The sequence below is a fragment of the Macaca mulatta genome, chromosome 12, assembly GCF_049350105.2.
Source record: "Macaca mulatta isolate MMU2019108-1 chromosome 12, T2T-MMU8v2.0, whole genome shotgun sequence".
Classification (NCBI taxonomy): Eukaryota; Metazoa; Chordata; class Mammalia; order Primates; family Cercopithecidae; genus Macaca; species Macaca mulatta.
This window is the reverse complement of record NC_133417.1, coordinates 111,213,102-111,235,898: the sequence shown is the minus strand read 5'-3', so window position 1 is coordinate 111,235,898 and position 22,797 is coordinate 111,213,102. Positions and strand designations below refer to the sequence as shown.

Here is a 22,797-nt window from a genome sequence, read left to right as displayed (position 1 = left end):
TCAAAAGCTATTTAAACCAACACAAAACTAATTTACATACACATTTTTTCCTGTTAATGCAAAGTTAGAAATGGAAAAAGACAAAGAAAGACTCTTCCTCATTCAACTGGGCACCATAGAGACCCAGGAGGACGGACTTGGTAAAAATTTCTTAGCTTTCTTCACCGGCTTTTCATCAATTGACCCAAGATCTCATCCCGAAGCTCCGGAGCCAACAGAGCATTTGTTATCCTGCTCACAATACCGAACTGTAAGGAAAGCTTAAATTTTTCCCCAGAAGGTTTGATAAGCTGAGTCAAAAGCCAAACTGATAAGACAAATTAACAGGGAAAAAAGCATACAAACTTATTAATGTGCAAATGGGCACAGGAGTCATACAAAATATGAAAACTCTCAAAGAAAGGATCTGCTGATTGATGCTTTATACCATCTTGAGGTTACAGAAAGTATAGGGGCTTGGAGTATGGTAAGACCAGTTATGAGCAAGAGAGAAGAGGACAGGCCTGGCTAGCAAACACCGTCTTTTGTGCAGATGACACCTCACAGGTGGCGGCACTCAGAAAGAGTAAGTTTTTGTTAGACCCCCATCAGACTCTCGGTCTCTCCTATGAGCCAATCTCCTGGATCTGGACAAGGTTGGAGTGAGGCGGAGAAAGGCTGGCTGTTCATTTCACCAATGCAGATTTTCTTTATGGATACCAATCTCCCCCATAAAAGGCAGATTTTGAGCTATTTTGTTTCCAGCCTTTGAATAGCCATCTTGAAATACCTCAAAGAAGTGTATTTTGAGGTGAAATATTTTTGGTTTCCTTTATTGCACAAATCTAGATTTGAGCATTCTGGTTTTCTTTTCTTTTTTTTTTTAAGCAACAGGGTCTCACTCTATTGCCCAGGCTAGGGTGCAATGGCACAATTATAGCTCACTGCAGCCTCAAACTCCTGGGCTCAAGCAATCTTACGCCAACCTCCCAAGAAGCTAGGACTATAGACACATGCCACCACGCCTGGCTACTTTATTTTTGAGTAGAGATGAGGTCTTACTATGTTGCTTAGGCTGGTCCTAAACTCCTGGCCTAAAGTGATCCTCCTGCCTCAACCTTCCAAAGAGCTGGGATTACAGGCGTGAGTCACTGCACCTGGCCTCATTCTATTTGTTCAAATAATTCTTTTATACTATAATTCATTTTGTGCTTGGAAAATGATTTTTTTTCATCCAATAAATGGAGAAAATAACTTTTATCTGAGGAATCTGAGGAATGTCAATCCTTTAAAATTATCAGGTCGAGAGAGATATTACAATAAGACAGCATTCACATTTCACATCCCCACTTTTGAGCTATGTACTCATCTCTTGAAACTGCTTGCTATTGCCACAGTAACTACAAATTAACCTAATAATCCTGCACCAGACGTTATAGCCCATACCCTGTAGTTTAACAATGTATAGCCAGCTGGGCACGGCGGCACACGCCTGTAATCCCAGCATTTTGGGAGGCCAACGCGGGCGGATCACCTGAGGTTAGGAGTTTGAGACCAGCCTGGCCAACATGGAAAAACTGTCTCTATTAAAAGTACAAAAATTAGCTGGGCTTAGTGGCAGGCACCTGTAATCCCAGCTACTTGGGAGGCTCAGGCAGGAGAATCTCTTGAACCCAGGAGGAGGAATCTCTGTTACCCACTGCACTCTAGCCTGGGTAGCAGAGCAAGGCTCTGTCTAAAAAAAAAAAAAAAAAAAAAAAAATTAGCCAGGCGTGTTGGCGCATGCTTATAATCCCAGCTACTCTGGAGGTTGAGACATGAGAATTGCTGGAATCTGGGCGGCAGAGGTTGCAGTGAACTGCGATCATGCCGCTGTTCTCCAGCCTGGGTGACAGAGCGAGACTCTGTTTCAAGAAAAAAAAAAAGAAAAAAAATTCTGCTTGTAAGAAAGGCCACCTAGAAGAGCTCATATTGAAGGTTACTAGGTCTCAGTTTTCCGAGCAGCTGGCCTCACGTTGGCTCTAGTACACTCTTTAAATTATTTTTTGTGCCTCAGCCTCTTCCTTTTAGGTTAACATAAATAAATATATTCAACTTTTCTTGATAAATATATTTTTCAATATTCAGAAAAAAGAATTAAGAGGCCTGAAGGAAAACTAAACACGGATATTTTGCTGTGTATAAATTTCTGATTTTTATAAGGAAAAGAAATATGCATGTGTCAACCAAAGAAAAAGTCAAACTTTCAAGAATTAAGATTAGTTGGCTGGGAGCGGTGGCTCACGCCTGTAATCCCAGCACTTTGGGAGGCTGAGGCAGGTGGGTCACGAGGTCAGGAGTTCGAGACCAGCCTGGCCAATATGGTGAAACGCTGTCTCTACTACAAATACAAAATTTAGCTGGGCATGGTGGCACACATCTGTAGTCCCAGCTGCTCGGCAGGCTGATGCAGGAGAATCGCTTGAACCCGGGAGGCGGAAGCTGCAGTGAGCTGAGATCACGTGACTCCATCTCAAAAAAAAGAAGAATTAAGGTTAGTTTTATTTAAAGTCTTACTGAAGACTATAGATCATGGTCTGTATTCTGGGAATAGTTCTGAGGACTGCTCCAACATGGAATTTCAGTTCACTGTATATACACAGGTGGTGAAGATTCAGTACATGTAAAATCACATCTAAGTTTGGGTACAAGAGCACATCTGGTTATAGTTTCCAGAAGCATAACAGTAATCCCACCAGACATGATCTTCTCTGTAGCAAAAGGACTAGGGTCATTTATCTTCAAGGAATATAGTGATTCAGGCAAGAGACACAGGGGGCCGGGTGCAGTATTGTGCTTTTTTGTTTTGTTTTGTTTTGTTTTGTTTTGTTTTTGGAGATGGAGTCTCACTCTGTCACCCAGGCTGGAGTGCAGTGGCACGATTTTGGCTCAATATGGCAACCTCCTCCTCCCAGGTTCAAGTGATTCTCCTGCCTCAGCCTCCTGAGTAGCTGGGATTACAGGTGCCCACTACCACACCCAATTAATTTTTTTTTTTTTTTGTATTTTTAGTAGAGATGGGGTTTCGCCATATTGGTCAGGGTGGTCTTGAACTGCTGACCTCAAGTGATCTGTCCACCCTGGCCTCCCAAAGTACTGGGATTACAGGCATGAGCCACCATGACCGGCTTGCTGTTTTCTCTTGGAAGCATCTTGCCAGAGAGCTGCACGTCATCACAGAGTCAGGGGCTTTGTGAAACTATGCTGGCAAGCAGACATGAACAGACATGGCTTCTTACATTTGCTACTTTGTCTCACACATGTGATAAAAACCAGAAATGTAAATGGTGAAATGAATAATAAAGTAGCAGACCCACACTCACGCATGCCCAGCAAGCTCCTCAAACTGAAAATGCAATGTGACTATTAATGCTGTTTCATCTCCTACTCTGAATTTCTTCATAACACAATGGAGAAACACATGTTTGATGGATGCAAATGGTCATTTCATTTTTATTTGTGAGTGCATTCTCGTCTTCGCTAGAAAACATTTCCTGTTCTGCCCCTCCATTGTTTCTCAACAGGACTTTTAGTCTCTTTCATAAGCCACTAGGCAAAAAGAAAAGAGGGAAGCGAGGTCAGTAAGACTGAGGCTCCTCTGACTCAGTGTGGGTCAGGTGTCTGGACTGCAGATGCTGGGAGTCCTGTGAGGTTCCGCATCCCTGGCCTTGCACGTGCTGGTCCTTTTTCCTTCACGATCCATTGCTCATCGTGCCTTCTTTGCTGCTCGTTGTTGCTAAGTATGTTTGGGCAGGTTCACAGCCCTGTGCCCAGCACCTGTGTCAGGTACTAAACAGGTGCATCACGGAGGTGTTTGGAAGATGAACTGAATGAACTTTTCGACTGAAGCACACAGTGTATAGGAAAAAAGAAAAAACATCTGGGACTGGTGGCTCACGTCTGTAATCCCAGCACTTTGGAAGGTCAAGGTGGTAGGATCACTTGAGCTCAGGAGTTTGAGACCACCCTGGGCAATATAGCAAGACTCTGTCTCTACAAAAAATGTTGAAAATTAGCTGGGCATGGTTGTGCATGCCTGTAGTCCCAGCAGCTACTTGGGAGGCTGAGGTGGGAGAATCGCTTGAGCACAGGAGGTTGAGGCTGCAGTGAGCCGTGACTGAGCCACTGCAGTTCAGCTTGGATGACAGAGTAACTCCAAGAAAAAAAGAAAGAAGGAAGGAAGGAAGGAAGGAAAAAGAAAGAAGGAAGGAAGGAGAAAGAAAGAAGAAAGAGAAAGAAAGAGAAAGAAAGAAGAAAGAAAGGCTTTATAAATATTTATCAGTTTAAAAAATGTTTCAAGAAAGTGAAACAAAAGAACACCCCCTAGAAATCTTAGAGGCAAACTAGGCATCTGTGTGCCAGCCCTCGGCTGGGAAAACTCTGGAACAGTGGCCCTGGGGCTGCCAGTGCATGGGTTTTTCATCTGGGTCAGATATACTCCATTCCTTCTTACCTGCCAGCCTCTCCCCTCCAGAGACCTGCTTTGAGTGAAGGATTGTTGCTTTTTACATTTCCTACAGCTCAGTGTTTGGAGCTGATCATTTGTGGAAGGGAGGGAAACCTGTGTGACTGTGGCTTGTGGAGTCTTTGCAGATTTTTTGGTCTCGACTTTCATAAATACAGAAGATTAATTTATTTTCCATGTTGTTTCTCATGAATCAAGCCAAGAAAGCCCCTTACTACCTGATGTTTACCAGACTGAGTCAAAGAGATTTGCTATGTGGCTTTTGTGAATCTTCCCCAAGAACCCCTCAGAGTGTCATTTCCATTGAAATCACTAAGGCTGTGTATAATTATTGTAAAGGCTTCACAAGGACAAGGTTTTCATGGGCACATTCATACCCAATAACGTGGATCCTGCTGCGTCTTTAGCCTTAATGGCATTATACCATGCATCTGAATGGCTTTTCCTTGATTCTTAAAAAGAATATGCATTTTCTTCCTTTTTTCTTTTTTGAGAGGGAGTCTCGCTCTGTTGCCCATGCTGGAGTGCAGTGGCGGGGTCTCCGCTCACTGGGTTCACACCATTCTCCTGCCTCAGCCTCCCGAGTAGCTGGGACTACAGGCCCCCGCCACCACGCCCAGCTGATTTTTGTATTTTTAGTAGAGACGGGGTTTCACCATGTTAGCCAGGATGGTCTCGATCTCCTGACCTCTTGATCTGCCTGCCTCGGCCTCCCGAAGTGCTGGGCTCACAGGCGTGAGCCACCGCGCTCGGCTACATTTTCAATTAAAAAAAAAAGTCTTAAGATGGAACCCAAGAATAGCTGTGTCATTCAATAGCTAGACGGCGTTAGCTAAAATAAATGTAATTGAAAGGTTACGCTTAAATCTAAACATCCCTTCATTTTCCTTTCTCTTAACACTCCCTTTCTTTCTCTTCTCCCCACGGTTCCCCCACCACAGCAGCAGTCACAGACACCTGCACACACATGTGCACTCACACGCACACACGCACGCATACACATGCACGCACACACACACATGCATGCACGCACACACACACACGCACGCACACACACACATGCACGCACACAAATGCACGCACTCAGCGGAAGCGCGCATCTGTTTGCCATCTCACCTTCTGCCTTGGCACGCAAGGTCAGGGAAATCTGCCGAGACTTGCAAGGCCCCGGGGTTCTCTCTGGAGAGCAAGGGAGGCTGGTGGAAATGCCCTTTACTTTGACATATGCAAATGTTCACCTGTGGCGCCCTGCAGGGCAAAGCGTGACTTCTGGGTTCTTTAATATGCCTGGAGGATGTTTCAATTATTGATCGAAAGAAATTGTGACTGGTAGGAAAGGCTGGGGAGTCTAGGATTCAGCGTCTCATTTCAGATTTATTTTGGGCAGGTTGGTATTTTTCTTTAATTGGTAAAAAATTTTCATTTTATTATTTGAAGCCATTTTTGAGTCCTAATCCATTAGAATTTAATATCAACAGTTGGGGTGGCTCCAAGTATTTTTGCCTTTTTCTATTTTCTGGCTGCTTTTGGTGCCAAAGCTCTAGTGTTTTAAATCTTTTAAATCTTGCCAATTCCTCTTGCCACTCTTCAGATGTCAGTGCCTGTGTGTATTCTGACTTTTCTAATCATTAGAAAAGATTCTTCTGCTAGGATGTCTTATCCCTAGATTACTGGCCTTCCCTGTTTGTGCCTTCCTGGCTTCTGTTCCTCTTCCTTCCAGAACTTCCACCTCCACAGCCTGAATAATCTCCATGTTTCCTACCCAGCCATTCCAGAAGCTCAACTTTAGAATCTGACAGTTCAAGATTTGAACTCAGTTTTGGTGCAGTGTCTCATCCTTATAATCCTATCACATTGGGAAGCCTGAGCAGGAGGATCACTTGAGCCCAGGAGTTAAAGACCAGCCTAAGTAGCATAGCAAGACCCCTCTCTCTACAAAAAAATACAAAAATTAGCAAGGTGTTGTGGCACGCACCTGTAGTTCCAGTTAGGAGGCTGAAGTGGGAGGATCACTTGAGCCCAGGAGGTCGAGGCTGCAGGGAGCTGACATCATGCCACTGCACTCCTGCCTGGGTGACAGAGCAAGACCCTTTCTCAAAACAAAACACAAAATAAAACAAAACACAACAAAACAAAACCCCAGGATTTAAACCCAGATTCTCTACCAAATCTTGGCCTCGTGTAAGTTATTTATCCTTTCTCTCTCCCTCTAATACATATTATATATGTGTGTGTATATACACATTTATATATGTGTATATATATATTTGTGTGTGTGTGTATATATATGTATGTGTGTGTATATATATGTGTGTGTGTGTGTGTATATATATATATATTTCTAGCTTCTCTGAAAAATCTCCAAGATCTGGCTTCTGTGACTTTCCTGGGAGGCAACAATCAAGCCAAGCTGAATAGTGCTGTCCCCTTCAGATGACTTGCTCTCTGTTACCACCCTTGACCCATGCCAATATTATTGTTCCCAATTGTTGACTTATCTGAATTGTTCTGATGGCTCTTTGAGTCCAGCTGTTTCCTGACTCCCCTCTGAGCTGCATGTTTGAGTTCCCGGGTCTAGGATGAATGAGATGGAGCCGGGAGTGGTATGACTGGGGAGGACTATACTTCTTAAGGGTCTAGCACTTTCATGCTCTGGACCTTTTTTTGCCCTTTGCTCACTCTGTACACTCAGCCTGGACTGTTCTTCCTCGGTTCTTTACTGGAGGAGTCATTCTTCCTTCAAGGCCAGGGTAAATGGGGCACATCACTCTTTGGGGTTTCTTCCTGCTCTTGCACAGCACTCAGGGAAATCCCTCCTTTGCTTGAGGCCTGTGCCTCTGCTGAATGCTGATCTCAGTCATTTACACATCTGCCTTCCCTGGCTTACCGCACTTTTTCTAAGGTAGGGGGTCCCATCTCATTCACCATTAGATTCCTTTTTTTCTCTCCAGCTATCTAGCCTCAAACACACTGGCTGCCATCAAGCTAAGGGCTGGGTAGACATTGGTTGAGTTGAATGGGATTCTTCAGGGAAACTCAGTTTTCTAGTTTCATATTACTGACCAAGAAACGAACACATAAAGAAGGGCACTTGTTCCAGGCCCCGGGGCTCCATGGAGAGAGGGGCATGGCAAATATGACATCCTGACTCATGGCTTTCCCGATACTTGTCCCATCATAGGAGTCCAATAGACAGTGAATAAGAGAAAGAATAAATGAGGTATTTACAACTAAGGCTAGGAAAGAATAAATGAGGTATTTACAACTAAGGTAGAAATCCAAGTCTCTTTATCACCCCCTTCCTAAACCAGTATCATATCCATTACAACAGATTGAATTCTGCGTTGGATACGAATTGGCTTTCTCGAGGATGTCCTCACTGTTCCCTCGAACTAATTAGGATACTGCATTCTATATCCAAAGAAAGGTTCTTCTTCCCATCCCTAGGAACTTCTGATAGGATTCAGATACCGCATCTTTTTACGTTCGGCCCATCCCACACTGAGTGATAGAGGGAAGTGGAAGAATCTGTAGTAATGAAATCAGTAGTATGTCTTTCTCAGGCACTTTGATACAGAACACGGGCTCCCTTTACTTCTTAGCCTTTTGTTCAGAGAAATCTTCACATCCATCTTCTCTAATTTGACCTTGTGCTCCAAAAATGAGCACAGCTTTTATTCAAATGCTGTTCAAAGGGGAGAGGTTCACACTCTGGCTAGTGGCAGGCACCAAGACCATTTCCACCCGCCTTGCCGCACTTCTGTTTTATAATTGGATGGTAGATAAATCTGAAAGAGAAACACTAAAGCTGAAGCGAAGTCTTAGGGAAAAGAATTCTCATTATAACAACTTCCTTAACATATTCCTACTTGTCCATAATTGAGTCAACATCCTAGGTGACGGCGTCTAAAAGCCTAAATGCAAATGGAGCTTCTTATTTAGTGTCTACAATATGGTGGGTTGGCCCTGCTCAGGGAAGTACTTTTGTTTTTTATTTTTATTTTTTTAGAGACGGGTCTTGCTCTGTCGTCCAGGTTGAGTGCAGTGGCACGATGATAGCTCAGTGTGGCCTTGAACTCCTGGGCTCAAGCAATCCTCCTGCCTTAGCCTTACAAGTACCTCGGACTACAGGCATGCACCACCATACCCAGGGAAGTATGTCTAGTGTCTTTAGCATCCAGGCATCTGAAGTTAATTCCAAGAACATTTTTTACTTCCTGTTACAGGTTGCATTGTGTCTCCTTTGCCCCACCTCATCACCTAACACCCACCAAATTCATATGTTGAAGTCCTAACCCCCAGTGCCTCAGAATGTGACCTTAGCTGGATATAGGGTCATTGAAGATGTAATTAGTTAAGATGAAGTCATACTGAACTAGAGTGGTCCCCTAATCCAACAGACCGACGCCCCTATAAAAAGGGGAAGCTTGGACACAGAGCAGACATACACACTGGGCGCGGTGGCTCACGCCTGTAATCCCAACACTTTGGGAGGCCGAGACGGGCAGATCACGAGGTCAGGAGATGGAGACCATCCTGGCTAACACGGTGAAACCCCGTCTCTACTAAAAAAATACAAAAAACTAGCCAGGCGAGGTGGCGGGCACCTGTAGTCCCAGCTACTGGGGAGGCTGAGGCAGGAGAATGGCATAAACCCGGGAGGTGGAGCTTGCAATGAGCTGAGATCCGGCCACTGCACTCCAGCCTGGGAGACAGAGCGAGAATCCGTCTCAAAAAAAAAGAAAGAAAAAAGAAAAAATTGTTAAGCCAGGTGCGGTGGTTCATGCCTGGAACCCCAGCACTCTGGGAGGCCGAGGTGGGTGGATCATTTGAGGCCAAGGAGTTCAAGACCAGCCTGGCCACTATGGTGAAACCTGTCTCTACCAAAAATACAAAAATTAGCCAGGTGTGGTGGTGTGCCACTGTGGTGCTACTCAGGAGGCTGAGGCATGAGAATCGCTGGAACCCTGGAGGCAGTGGTTGCAGTGAGCCAAAATCGTGCCACTGCACTCCAGCCTGGGCAATAGTGCGAGACTCTGTCTTCAAAAAAGAAAAAAAATTATTCAGTGACACTTGGTAAGGCGTGGTAAAGAAGACTATATTCAGGACCATCGTGATAGGTACAGGGACCACTGCAATGGGCTCCTGTGGTCAGAGACACTGGGTTCAACTCTGAATGCAGCAGTGGCAAGTGGGAATTTATAGCCCAGGAGCAGGGTGACCAGTCACTGGATGGAAAATTACTAAGAGGAAACATCAGGGGTGAGGGGATTCTGGTTAAACTGACCTAATAGGATTCTTGCTCAAAACAGGCCAGGGTGATGGGACACACCTGGGGGTCGATGGCGAAGGAGGAGCTCAATCAGATCTCTACAGTGATCAGATGTTGAGGGTGGGGGGTTCTTGCTAAACTAGCTTAATTGTGTTCATTGCTGAAGCTGAATCTTACAAGGAAGTGCACAGACGGGCCTAGGAGAAGGATCAGTGGCCTGTCTAAAGTTTGGCCAAGCAAACTTGGCGTTCGTCAGAGAACGCCCCGTGAACATGGAGAGATTGGGGTGATGTGTCCCCAAGCCAAGGAACACCAAAGTTAGCCAGCAAACCACCAGAAGCTCGGAGAGGCATGGAGCAGAGTCTCCCTCAGAGCCGCTGAAAGAACCGTGCAGGAGGAATGAACCATGCAGGTACCTTGCTCTTGGACTTCTGGCCTCCAGAACTGCGAAATAATTTCTGTTGTGTAAGCCAATCAGTTTGCGGTACTTGGTTATGCCAGCCCTAGCAAACGAACACACTTCCCTTTCATCTCCTTCTTTCCCAAACAGACTAGCTTGCAAAATGGAGGTGCTTATCTGAAGGCCTGGCAGGAGGATTCATGAGGGGAGGAAAGTTCTCGTTTCTTTGTTTCTTGTTTGGCTTCCTCTGCCAGCAGCAGGGCACAGCAGTTAATGGTGGGCACTTGAGCTAGACTTGCATCTTGGCACCATCTAGTTACTTATCTTCCCTGTGCTGCTGTTTCCCTACTGATAGGAGCTGGGGATGCTAATAGTCCTGACTCCATAGGTGTATTGTGTGGCTTAAATGAAATCAATCCTGAAGCACTTAGATGGGGCTCCGCACATGGTAAGTGCTCAATCCATAAATGCTGGCTGCTGTTATTCTACTACCTGTGTTTTCCTGTGGAATCTCTTTCCACGTTTCTCTCCTAGGCAGGATTCTGTGCTCGATCCTGAGCCCGCCCGTTTGCCCCTTTTTCTGTGTGTGTCCTTCACGGGACCCATCTGCTCAGGTGACCTGGGAAAACAGGTGAAATAGTTTAGGTAAGCACTCTAAAAATCTGGCTGCCTGACTGGCAGCACCTGCATGAGTATTGCCTGGGAGTTTGTTAGAACTAGGGCAGGTGTCAGTTAGATTCCACCCCCGACTCGCTGACTGAGTGGCACTGCTGGTGGGCCCGCCAGTGTGTAAGAGGTCCCTCGGTGATTCTGCTGTGTGCTCAAGTTTGAGAACTGCTGCTACAGGATGACCTTCCTACTTTTCCATACAGAAGTTTCCCCAGACATTCCTTTCTTCTCCTATCCTGCATCCCATTTCCCCAGGGCTGCCCGATACATCTTCTCACAAAATAGGGGTGGGTGACAATGTTTATGCCCTGGCCTTCCAGGCTCCTGCTCTTTCTGAATTAATGCTGCTCAATTGAGTCTATGAGGAGAATCTCTTTCTCGGCAGGGACCGAGGATGAGCGAGACTGCTTTCTTTCTGATTCTGGATGTAATTATCCCCCCCATATCATTCAGGGACCAAGTCTTAATCTCCTCACAAGCTCAGTGTTCAGTATAGGGCCTGTGTCAGGTCATCTTCTGTCACCCAGGCGAGGGTGCAGTGGTGTGATCTCAGCTCACTGCAGCCTCAAGCTCCCCAGGCTCAGGTGATCATCCTACCTCAGCCTCCTGAGTAGCTGAGACTACAGACGTGCGCCACCACGTCCGGCTAATTTTTGTATTTTTTGTAGAGGTGGGGTTTCACCGTGTTGCCCAGGCTAGTCTCAGACTTCTGAGCTCAAGTGATCTGCCCACCTTGGCCTACCAAACTGCTGAAATTACAGGCATGAGCCACTGTGTCTGGCCACTCAGTAATGTTTCTTGACACAAAGGAATGGCAATTCATGAATCACGAACACGTGGCTCAGTGCAAACTCTGTCTACTGAGGCAAGTGAGGGCTGGCTATGGTATTTACACCCTTCGTGTTCAGTTTGTGTAAAACAAAGATGAGGAGAGACTCAGCTCATTGCTTTTTTCCTGGTGCCACCTCCCTGGTCCTTAGTGTCCTCTCCCTGTAGGGTGTGTGGACCACCTGGGCCCTCGCTTGCCTCTTGGCCTGTGATGCTTGCCTGCCAGTTTCTTTCACATCGTGTCCTGCTCTATTTTCACTTTAAACTTCATGGAATCTTTTTCCGATCTGTGTGCTGGTCCTATCCTGACACGGGTGGCAGCACTGTCACATCAGGGCCTCAGGGTGGGGTGTGTAGGCTTGTCTCTGCCACTCTCTATTTTCGCCTCCAGTGCCTTGCAGATGAGCCCTATCCATTCCCTACTTTCACATCCTCCTCTCTCCCGTCCTCCACCTTTCGCCAGCTCCCAGCTGTTGTCAGCCCCTTTGGCCTCTGGCATCTCACGTGCACACACGCACGCAAGGCTGGAGGCTGAGCTGAGTCTCACAGGGTTTTTACAAGAACTGCACTAATATTTGAATGTATAGGGCCAGCAGCTTTTTCTCCTACAAGGTTTCCACAACCAGGAGAGATTACTGTTTTATAATTCTCTCAGGAGTATTTGCGTGTTAATAGGGAACACTTGATTATTGCTATAGTTTAAGTATTTTTGGTTTTTTAAATAACAGTTTTATTGCGATATAATTCACATACCATAAAGTTCACTCTTTTAAAGTACACAATTAGTAGGTCTTTAAAAAGTACATTCAGGCCAGGTGTGGTGGCTCTTGCCTGTAATCCCAGCACTTTGGGAGGCCAAGGTGGGAAGACCACTTGAGGTTAGGAATTCGAGACCAGCCTGAACAACATGGCAAAACCCTGTTTCTACTAAAAATATAAAAAATTAGCCGGGCATGGTGGTGCGTGCCTGTAATTCCAGCTGCTTGGGAGTCTGAGGCAGGAGAATTGCTTGAACCTGGGAGGTGGAGGTTGCAGTGAGCCGAGATCGTGCCACTGTACTCCAGCCTGGGTGACAGAGCGAGACTGTGTCTCAAAAAAAAAAAAAAAAAAAAGTTATTTGCAGCTACCACCACTAATTTTAGAACATTTTCATCACCCCAAAAAGAAACTCATTAGCATTCACTCCCCAGTCCCTCTTCCCCTCAGCCCCTGGCAACACGAATCTACTTTTTGTCTCTATGGGTTTGCCTATTCTGGACATTTAACATGGATTTGTACAATATTTGATGACTCTGGCTTCTTCCACATAGCATGATGTTTTCAAGGGTCATCCATGTGGTCACATGTATCAGTACTCCACTGCTTTTTATTGCTGAATAATATTCAATTGTATGAGTAAACTACATTTCATTTATTCATTCATCTGTCAAAGGACATTTGGGGGTATGTGTGATTTTTACTGGTCTGTTTTTTTGACCTAATCATTTGTGTGGTTATTTTATGGGGTGGGGGGATTTGAAAATTATTTGTATTCACTTACATTCCTTTGGTGAAGAAATATTTTCTGTCCCCATGATTGATTTACCTTAGAGATTCCCATGCTCTGAAATTGACCCAGTCATTTAAATAAAATCTAATCTGCAGGGGGAAAAAGAAACTACCCAGTCAGGCTCTATTCACCTTGTATATATATCTCCTTTTCATGGACCTACGCACACACAGCAAGCATCAGCTTATTATGTCACATATTTTGTTATTGACTCCGACATTCCCCTTGTGTATTGACCACATCTCTCTCTTTCTCTCTCTCTCTCTTTTTTTTTTTTTTGAGATGGAGCTTTATTCTTGTTGCCCAGGCTGGAGTGCAATGGCGTGATCTCACATCACCGTGACCTCCGCCTCCTAGGTTCAAGCAATTCTCCTGCCTCAGCCTCCCGAGTAACTGGGATTACAGGCATGTACCACCATGCCCAGCTAATTTTTAATTTTTGGTAGAGAGGGGTTTCTCCATGTGGTCAGGCTGGTCTCGAACTTCTGACCTCGGGTGATCCACCCGCCTCGGCCTTCCAAAGTGCTGGGATTACAGGTGTGAGCCACTGTGCCCAGCCACATCTTTTTTTTTTTCTGTATTTTAACGCTTTGATGTCTGAGCCTTGCTGACCCTCTGGTAGGTTAGCCAATTCCTAGAAGCAGTAAACAGCTGGCTCTCCAGTGTGCTTTTCAAATGCAAACCAACCAACTCAGAGCCCACTACCCCACCACTTCCTTTGAAGGCTCTCACACTTTAGGCTGCGGTCTACTTGCCCTAATCATCCCAGAGTCTGGTACCTGACGATGAGGGACAGCCCATATGTCCCAGAACCCACCCAGATTATTCAAACTCACCAGTCCCATGACTGCGTTCTCTCACTTGCCAATTCCTTCCCTTGAAAACCACGATAAAGGGTTTTTGCCCCCACTTTTTGCTCTCTCATGGCCTCCTAAACCGCCCTGGGCTTCCCCGTATGGCCCGTTTATGGTGTAGCTCGCACCATCCTCTTGGGACTGTGAATAACCAACTATCTTTTCAATGACAACCCTCTCCTGATCTGGTGGCCTTACCACACCCAAACAACAAAACCTAATAAGACACCTCGCCCTAACACACTGCCAGAGCTTTGATTTCTGGTGTGATGTCACAATTGTACATTCACTCATCCCAACAAATGTGGTGCTGGTATCTTTTATTTTTGGGGTTGTTTTTCTTTTCCTATTTATTTATTTATTTATTTGAGACAGAGTCTCACTCAGTTGCCCAGGCTGGAGTGCAGTGGCACGATCTCGGCTCACTGCAAGCTCTGCCTCCCGGGTTCACGCCATTCTCCTGCCTCAGCCTCCCAAGTGGCTGGGACTACAGGCGCCCACCACTACACCTGGCTAATTTTTTTTGTATTTTTAGTAGAGACGGGGTTTCGCCATGTTGGCCAGGATGGTCTCGATCTGCTGACCTCGTGATCCGCCCGTCTCGGCCTCCCAAAGTGCTGGGATTACAGGCGTGAGCCACTGCGCCTGGCTCTTTTCCTTTTTAAAAAAGCTTCTAAATTCTATGACTTCAAGGGAGCTTCAGAGAAAAGTAATTGCGATTTCTGTATACTTGGTAAAGCAAAAGCTAGACTCACACAGCCACCACCCTGGAACAGCCTCAAGCTACTCTTCTGTGCCTGGTGGCCTTCAGGGGACCCCACTGGGATACCCACTCCATGGTCAATGGCTGTCCCCAGGCTCCCCCACTCCTCCCCACACACACACCTGCAGGGCTGGGCTGGGCACCTTAAGGTGTTTTGTCTCCTGCTGCTTGCCAGGTGGTGGAGCAGAGAGGCCAGGAACCCAGTGCCCTGTGCTGATATCTGGAACTTGCCTTATAGTAGCTTATATTTTCCTTAATACTAGGAAACTAACACTTTATTTTTAGCGTTGGATATCACTTGTCAAATTGTTTTTCTCACTAGCTTTGTTTATGGATTTTATTTTTTACCATCTCCAATTTCCAGTGGGAACTAAGACTTAAAAAAATCATATGCAAAGCATCTTTTATGAGACTACATCTGTGCCTTCTAAGGAGAGGCAGCAATGGTGTGTATTTTGATTTAACTTGGGAAGGATTGACTGGTGTTCTTGCAAATGCATCTGTCTATAAACGGTCCCAGCTTCTGTACACAGCCTGGAACTCATTCCATTGAGCCGAGTGTTTATAGATAATAGAGCTTTATTGTGGTAAAAGAAGCGAAGAGCTAATATTTTTATCTTATTTGAATAATTGTATCGCAGGCTCTAGCACATGTCAAGCTTGGCACTATTAACATTTTGGGGCAGATAATTTTTTATTGGAGTTGAAGCTGTCTTGCGTATGTGGTATTTTTAGCAGCATGCCTGGCCTCTACCTATTAGATGCCAGTGGCACCCCACTCCCCCAGTCCCCAGTTAAAAGGAAAATGTCTCTAAACATTGCTAAACTCCCTGGAGGGGTAAGGGGGAAGTGGTGGTTGTGGTGACAAAATCTTTCTGGGCAACCAGAATTTCTGGGGTCAGAGGAACCTTGAAATCCAGCCACCTCCTGGCTGTGGAAGGCTCCCTACCTGGGAGCCCCTTGGTGGTAGGGGTGGGGCATTAATGAATGGTGTGTAGACACCTCCACAGGAGCTGTGACTCCCTCTGCCTGGGAGAACTTGTTTCATTGTAACTTTTCTGCAGTTGAGTTGCTATTAATAACCGCTGCAGCCTCTAGGATCTCTCTTGCCCCTGTGGTTGCAGAGGCCCTAGAGTTGTGAGCTGGGGAAAGAACTGGATCTAGCCTGCACTGAACGGGTACAGGGATTAAACTGGAAGAGCTCTGCCCTATGGGATGGAGTCCTGGAGCCGGGTTTCCCCCGTCGCCTGGGGATGCAGTTACAAATCTCAGTCCCCCGGCTCTGACCAGGGCTGGATGAGCTGCTAGGCAGGCCTGGCACCTGCTTGAAGCATTAGTAGTGCAGAGGCACATGTGGGCATGCCTATGCGCACATGCTAGAAAATGGTCCATTGTGGAAAGACAGCTATTCAAACTCCATATCCACTGTATGGGTATCATTTATTGGATAACTTAGGACATTAAAAAAATCATTTCCTGGCCAGGTGCGGTGGCTCACGCCTGTAATCCCAGCACTTTGGGAGGCTGAGGTGGGCGGATCACTTGAGGTCAGGAGTTTGAGACCAGCCTGGACAACATAGACCAAAAATACAGAAAATTAGCCAGGCGTGGTGACGCACACCTGTAATCCCAGCTACTTGGGAGGCTGAGGCATGAGAATCACTTGGGAGGCAGAGGTTGAGGTGAGCCAAGATCGTACCACTGTACCCCAGCTTGGGCGATAGAGCAAGACTCTGTCTCAAAAATAAAAAATTAAAAATAATTTCCTGCTTTGGTATTGCTTTACATTTTGAATTATATGAGAATACTATGGCACTTGTGGTATATATAAGGCTTCCACGTCTCCGAGGGCGGCCTGGGGTTCTGCATTGTCAGTAACTCCCCAGTTGATTTCTACTTGTTTTTTTTTTTTGAGACCTGTTCTCACTGTTGCCCAGGCTGGAGTGCAGTGGCACAATCATAGCTCCACTGCAGGCTCACACTGCAGCCTCAACGCCCTGGGCTCAAGTCATTCTCCCACCTTGGCCTCCTGAGTAGCTAGGACTACAGGCAGGCAGCACCAAGACTGACTAATTTTTAAAACATTTTTAGTAGAGATGAGGTTTCGCTATGTTGCCCAGGCTGGTCTTGAACTCATGGCTTCAAGCAATCCTCTGGCCTCAGCCTCCTGTGTATCTCAGACTACAGGCTCACACTACCATGCCTGGCTAAATAAAAAAATTTTTGTAGAGACAGGGGTCTCACAATGTCACCCAGGTTGGTCTTGAACTCCTGTACTCAGGAGGCTTGTGCCTCAGCCTCCCAAAGTCCTGGGGTTACAGGCATGAGCTACTGTGCTGGTCACCATGTGGTTCCTCCCCCCCCCCCCCCAAACAAGCTAACAAAGGAACCAGGTGATTCTTATGCATATCAACACTTTGGGCCCACGGCTTCAACTGCAGGAAACTTAATGGTGGGGCTTCCCTGAGACACCCGGGCCCCGCCCCCTGTGTTCTGCCCCAGTTGGGCGGGGTTCTCTGCTGGTGCACACGCAGCTTACTGGGATTTCACTTCACTTCACTTCATCTATGTTCCATTTTTTTCTGTTTTTGTTTTCTGGAACTTGCATTAGATAGGAGACCTCCTGGATTGACCCCCTCCCCACATTTTCCATCTCACCTTCTCTTGGTTTAAGTATTTGTAAACATGTTGGTTAAAAATGTTTATTGGGAACTTTTCTAGTACAAATATATTACATCCTTATTACAGAAAATTTGGAAAACACGAAAAAGGAAAAGTCAGGCAAAACAAAGCCCAGGACCTCACTACCCAAGACTGCCACAGTGTCGTCTCACGTGTCTCTTTCATTCTAGTCTATTTCCTTTTCTTTTTAAATTTCTTCTTCTTTTTTTTAAATCAAAGACATACATGCACATGGCTGAAAAATCAATGAATACCAAAAAGCTTATAAAGAAAAACATGAGGCCCAGCGCGGTGGCTCATGCCTGTAATCCCAGTACTTCGGGAGGCTGAGGGGGTGGATTGCCTGAGGTCAGGAGTTTGAGACCAGCCTGGCCAACACAGTGAAACCCCGTCTCTACTAAAAATACAAAAATTAGCTGGTGTGGTGGCTCATGCCTGTAATCCCAGCTACTCAGGAGGCTGAGGCATGAGAATCGCTTGAACCCGGGAGGTGGATGTTGCAGTGAGCCAAAATTGCGCCATTGCACTCCAGCCTGGGCAACAAGAGTAAGACTTCGTCTCAAATAAATACATAAAAACATTAATCTCCTTTCCCACTTCTTTCTACTCTTCATTCTGCTTCCCAGAAGGCCCCTGTCTAGAATGCTGTGGTTGTTTCTTCTGTATGTAGTCCATATTTCTAAATAATAAGCTTATATTATCATGTACTTAGTTATCCATCTTGGGTACAATCTTTTGGTTTCCTGTGGTACTTGAGGGCTTAGCTCCCTCGTACCACTCCCTTCTCTCTGCCCTTCTCTCCCCACTGCATCCTTCCAACATGGTGATATCACAACTGGAGGGTTAAAGGATAGTCAGGCCTCACTGTTGCATGACCAAATTGTACAATATTTTACTTTTCCTGTAGGCAATAATTATATCATTTTAAAAAATTTTGTAGTTTTCTATGCATCTACCACTACCCAAGGATTTTTTGGTTCGTAAATACCTCAACAGATCTTTCCAACAAAATATCCTGTAATGGTTTTTCCAAATGCTCAGATCATACCACCTTCAGTCTCCTGCTTCCCAGATGCCCAGGCCCCACCCTGTGTCCTGCCCCAGCTGGGCAGGGTTCTCTGCTGGTGTGTATGCGGTTTCCTGGGATTTTACTTCGCTGCTCATCTGTGCTCCATTTTTTCTGTTCTTGTTTTCTGGAACTTGCATTAGACAGGAGACCTCCTGGATTGATCCCCTAATTTCCCTTCCCCATATTTTCCATCTCACCTTCTCTTGGTACAACTTTCTGGAAGATTTTTTTTTTTTTTTTAACATTTCTTCCTTGAGATAGAATCTGTGAGATTTTGTCAGCCTTATCTGACAAGCTTTCTATTGACTTGTTAAATTTCAGCTGCTACATTTTTACTTTGTGAGAGTTCTTTCTTTTACCCTGTTTGTTCTTATCTGACTTGCTCCCTCGGTGGCTCCCCCCATCTCTCTCTCTATATAAACACACACACATACATATGTGTGTGTACATCTATGTGTATATATGTGTATATGTATACACACATACACACATGTACACACATAACGTGTGTATATGTATGTTAATACCTCATAGAAGCTTTAATCTGTTCCATCCATTGATTGTGTTTCTCCCTGTTTTTTTTTTTTCTGATTGCTTTATTTACTTATCAATCAAATATTTATTGAGTTCCTTTGATGTGCCAGGTATTGTTCTAGTTGTTGGGAATATAATAGTGAGATAAAGCTCTCTGTCCTTATGAAGGTTGTATGCTAGCAAGGAAAAATAATAAACAAATGAATTATATTATGGCTATGAATAAAAGTTAGGCAGGTGAAAGCGTTTTCTTTCTTTCTTTTTTTTTTGACCACTGTCAGAAAAGAAAGTGTTGTTTTCAATAAAGTGTTCAGAGATGTCTCTGTCTGAGGCTTCTTTACTCCCATGTCTGCCTCCCGGGCTGGGAGGACTCATGTGGCTTGGGCTTCCTTACAGCGTGGCAGCCGGGATCTGAGAGGGAATGTTCTGAGAGCAAGGTTCCCACAGAACTAACTACAAGGCCTCTATGGGTTATAGGAGAGTCATTAAGCCTAACCCAGGTTTAGGGGAAGGGAATCAGACTGTCCTTTTTGATGGAAGACTGGCAAAGTCACATTGCAAAAGATTGTAGGTGAGAGGAAGTGTCTTGGATGTCTTTGAAAAATACAATGTGCCCCACGTTTTAACACCCTCTATTCTGTTCAGCTGGTTGCTATTTCTCCATCCACTTTGTCTTCAAACATTTCTTGAAGTTGAATATCTCTGGGTGCTGCTTTTTTTTTTTTTTGTCCTTATGAGTGAATAGCCTTTTATTATCTGTTCGCTGCCTAGTTGGGTTTGAAAAGAGGAAGGGGATAGATGCATGCCACCAGTTGGCTATTTTTGAGTAGTAGTCCCGATGATCTACAGTGCAAGGTTGTTGAAAATTGGTATGAGAAAACAATGGTAGAACTTAGGAATGACTGAAGTAAAATATTTTCTCTCTTTACCTTTTCTCTGCTCTTGATTTATTTAGGAAGAAATAAAGGTGCATGGAGGTTAGGTAACTTTCCAAAACATCGCTCAGCTAGCTGCAGAGCTGCAACTGCATTTGCATTTCAACTTGTGTTTTACAAATTTTTTGGGATATATATAAAGAAATCCAACAGAGCCCTGTGTGGTGGCTCAAGACTGTAATGCCAGCTACTCCGGAGGCTGAGGGGAGAGGATTGCTTGAGCCCAGGAGTTCAAGACCAGCTTGAGTAACACAGGGAGACCCCATCTCTAAAAACAAAACAAAACAGAAAAGAAAACAATCCAACAAACAATTTTAAAAACAACCGCCTAAGAAACAACAACCTATTCAGAGGTCAAAGGAGTTTGGGAATCTAAGTTAAGCAAAGTTAAACAACTTACTTTTTTTTTGGGGGGGTTGAGGTCTCACTTTGTTGCCCAGGCTAGAGTGTGGTGGCACAATCTTGGATCACTGCAATGTCTGCCTCCTTGATTCAAGCAATCCTCCCACCTCAGCCTCCCGAGTAGCTGGGACTAGAGGCACAGGCCACCTCGCCTGGCTAATTTTTGTATTTTTAGTAGTGATGAGATTTCACCATATTGCCCAGGCTGGTCTCAAACTCTGGGGCTCAAGTGATCCACCTGCCTCAGCCTCCCAAAGTGCTGAGATTACAGGTGTGAGCCACCATGCCCAGCCAACAACTCTTTCTTTCCTTTTCCCTCCCTCCCTCCCTCCCTTCCTGCCTTCATTTCTGTTTCATAATTGTAAACTGAACTCTGCAAACCAGCTAGGCATGGAAAGGAATAAGGAAAACATAGAACTCAAAGGGAACTGCAGCGAGAACACAAAGATTCTAGGATACTGCGAGTAAGTGGGGTGGAGGGTGCTCTCCTGAGTTACAGAAGGAATGGTCTGGTAGTGAAGATAAAACACAAGGCAAACTTAAGAGTTGTCCACAGTCAGCAATGGTGATCTTCTTGTTGGCCTCGCCATTCCTGGACCCAAAGCGCTCCATGGCCTCCACAACATCCATGTCTTCTTTCACCTTGCCAAAGACCACATGCTTGCCATCCAACCACGCAGTCTTTTTTTTAATTTTTTTTTTTTGAGACAGAGTCTTGCTCTGTCACCAGGCTGGAGTGCAGTGGTATGATCTCAGTTCACTGCAACCTCTGCCTCTGGGGCTCCCTCGCTGGGCATCCCCTGCAGAGTCACGACTGCTCCCTGGGCCAGGCTTTCCTGGGAGCCCTCCGAGCTCAGATAGCCGGGCTCTCAGGCCTTGTGCCTGCCTCAGCCAGGCCCCCACCCTAGGTACAGGTGGCACCTCCTGGCTTCTCCTGTAGGGCACCTCCCTGTCCCCCAGCCCCCCAGGAAATGGTGCTTTCCTGGTCCTGCCTCTGGGCCTTCCCAGGCAGCTGCTGCCTTAGCCATGTGGCACTTCTGGGCTCCTGACCTAGGCCATGGGGAGGTCTAGGGATTCTCCTGCCTCAGCCTCCGGAGTAGCTGGGATTACAGGCATGCGTCACCATGCCCGGCTAACTTTTTGTATTTTTGGTAGAGATGGGGTTTCGCCATGTTGGCCAGGCTGGTCTTGAACTTCTGATCTCAGGATCCTCCTGCTTCCGCCTCCCAAAGTGCTGGGGTTATAGGTGTGAGCCACTGCGCCTGGCCACATACAACCATTCAGTCTTGGCAGTGTAGATGATAAATGGAATCATCTGTGTAGGGTTCAGCATTTGCCATGGGCAGGATGCCAGGACCTGTACACCTCGGGTTGAAGTTCTCCTCAAATTTCTCCCCGTAGATGGACTTGCCACCCGTGCCATTACGGCTGACACATAAACCCTGGAATAATTCAGTGAGAAAAGGAACCTTACAACCAAATCCTTTCTCTCCAGTGCTCAGAGTGAAAGTTTTCTGCCGTCTTTGGCATCTTGTCTGCAAACAGCTCGAAGGAGATGTGGCCCAAGGGCTTGCCATTGATGATGTTGAAGAACATGATGGCGTTGATCATGGCTGGTAGTACGGGGCCTCTGGTGGCGGCAGGAGTGTCTGGGAAGCACAACTTTTTTTACTCAGACTTTTCGGAGGCCTTTTTTTTTTTTGAGACAGGGTCTCGCTTAGTTGCTCAGGCTGGAGTGCAATGGCAGCGTGACCACGGCTCATTGCAGCCTCAACCTCCTGGGCTCAAGTGATTCTCCCACCTCAGCCTCTCGAGTTGCTGGGACTACAAGCCTGTGCCAGCTAATTTTTGTGTTTTTTGTAGAGACGGGGATCTGTCTGTGTTGCCCAGGCTGGTCTCAAACTCCTGGATTCAAGTGATCTGCCTGCCTTGGCCTCCCAAAGTGCTGGGATTACAGGTGTGCATGGCCTCTGAGGCTTCAGTGTGCTAGGGAGGCAGGGTTTGAGTTTCCGAGTTCACGTGACTGCTTTTGCGGGGTGTCTCATGTAGACCATAATTATTTAAATACATTTACAAGTGGCTCTCAGAGTGTCCTAGTCACACTTCCCTTTCCCATCTTGTAATTATACCACCAACAGAGATCTGCATAGCATGGATAGATGGTCAGTGCTTTCATAGGATCAAAAGAGTTTGCATACTTAGTAACTGATGTTTTCATGTACCTCTGTTTAGTAACCAGGTGGGCTCATTTAGGCAAGCAATTTAAGAGCTTTTCATTCATGCCTGGAGGGCCAAAGAAAGGAGGTTCTTCAACACTAGATTTGTTTTTTTCAGCTCCAACATTCACTGCTCACTGG

At 45.8% G+C, this 22,797-nt stretch overlaps 1 pseudogene; it reads right to left on the bottom strand.

Moving 5' to 3' along the window:
- Window positions 1-161: 161 nt before the first annotated feature.
- Window positions 162-22,051, bottom strand: LOC144333283 (peptidyl-prolyl cis-trans isomerase A pseudogene; annotated as a pseudogene).
- Between the last annotated feature and the right edge of the window lie 746 nt (window positions 22,052-22,797).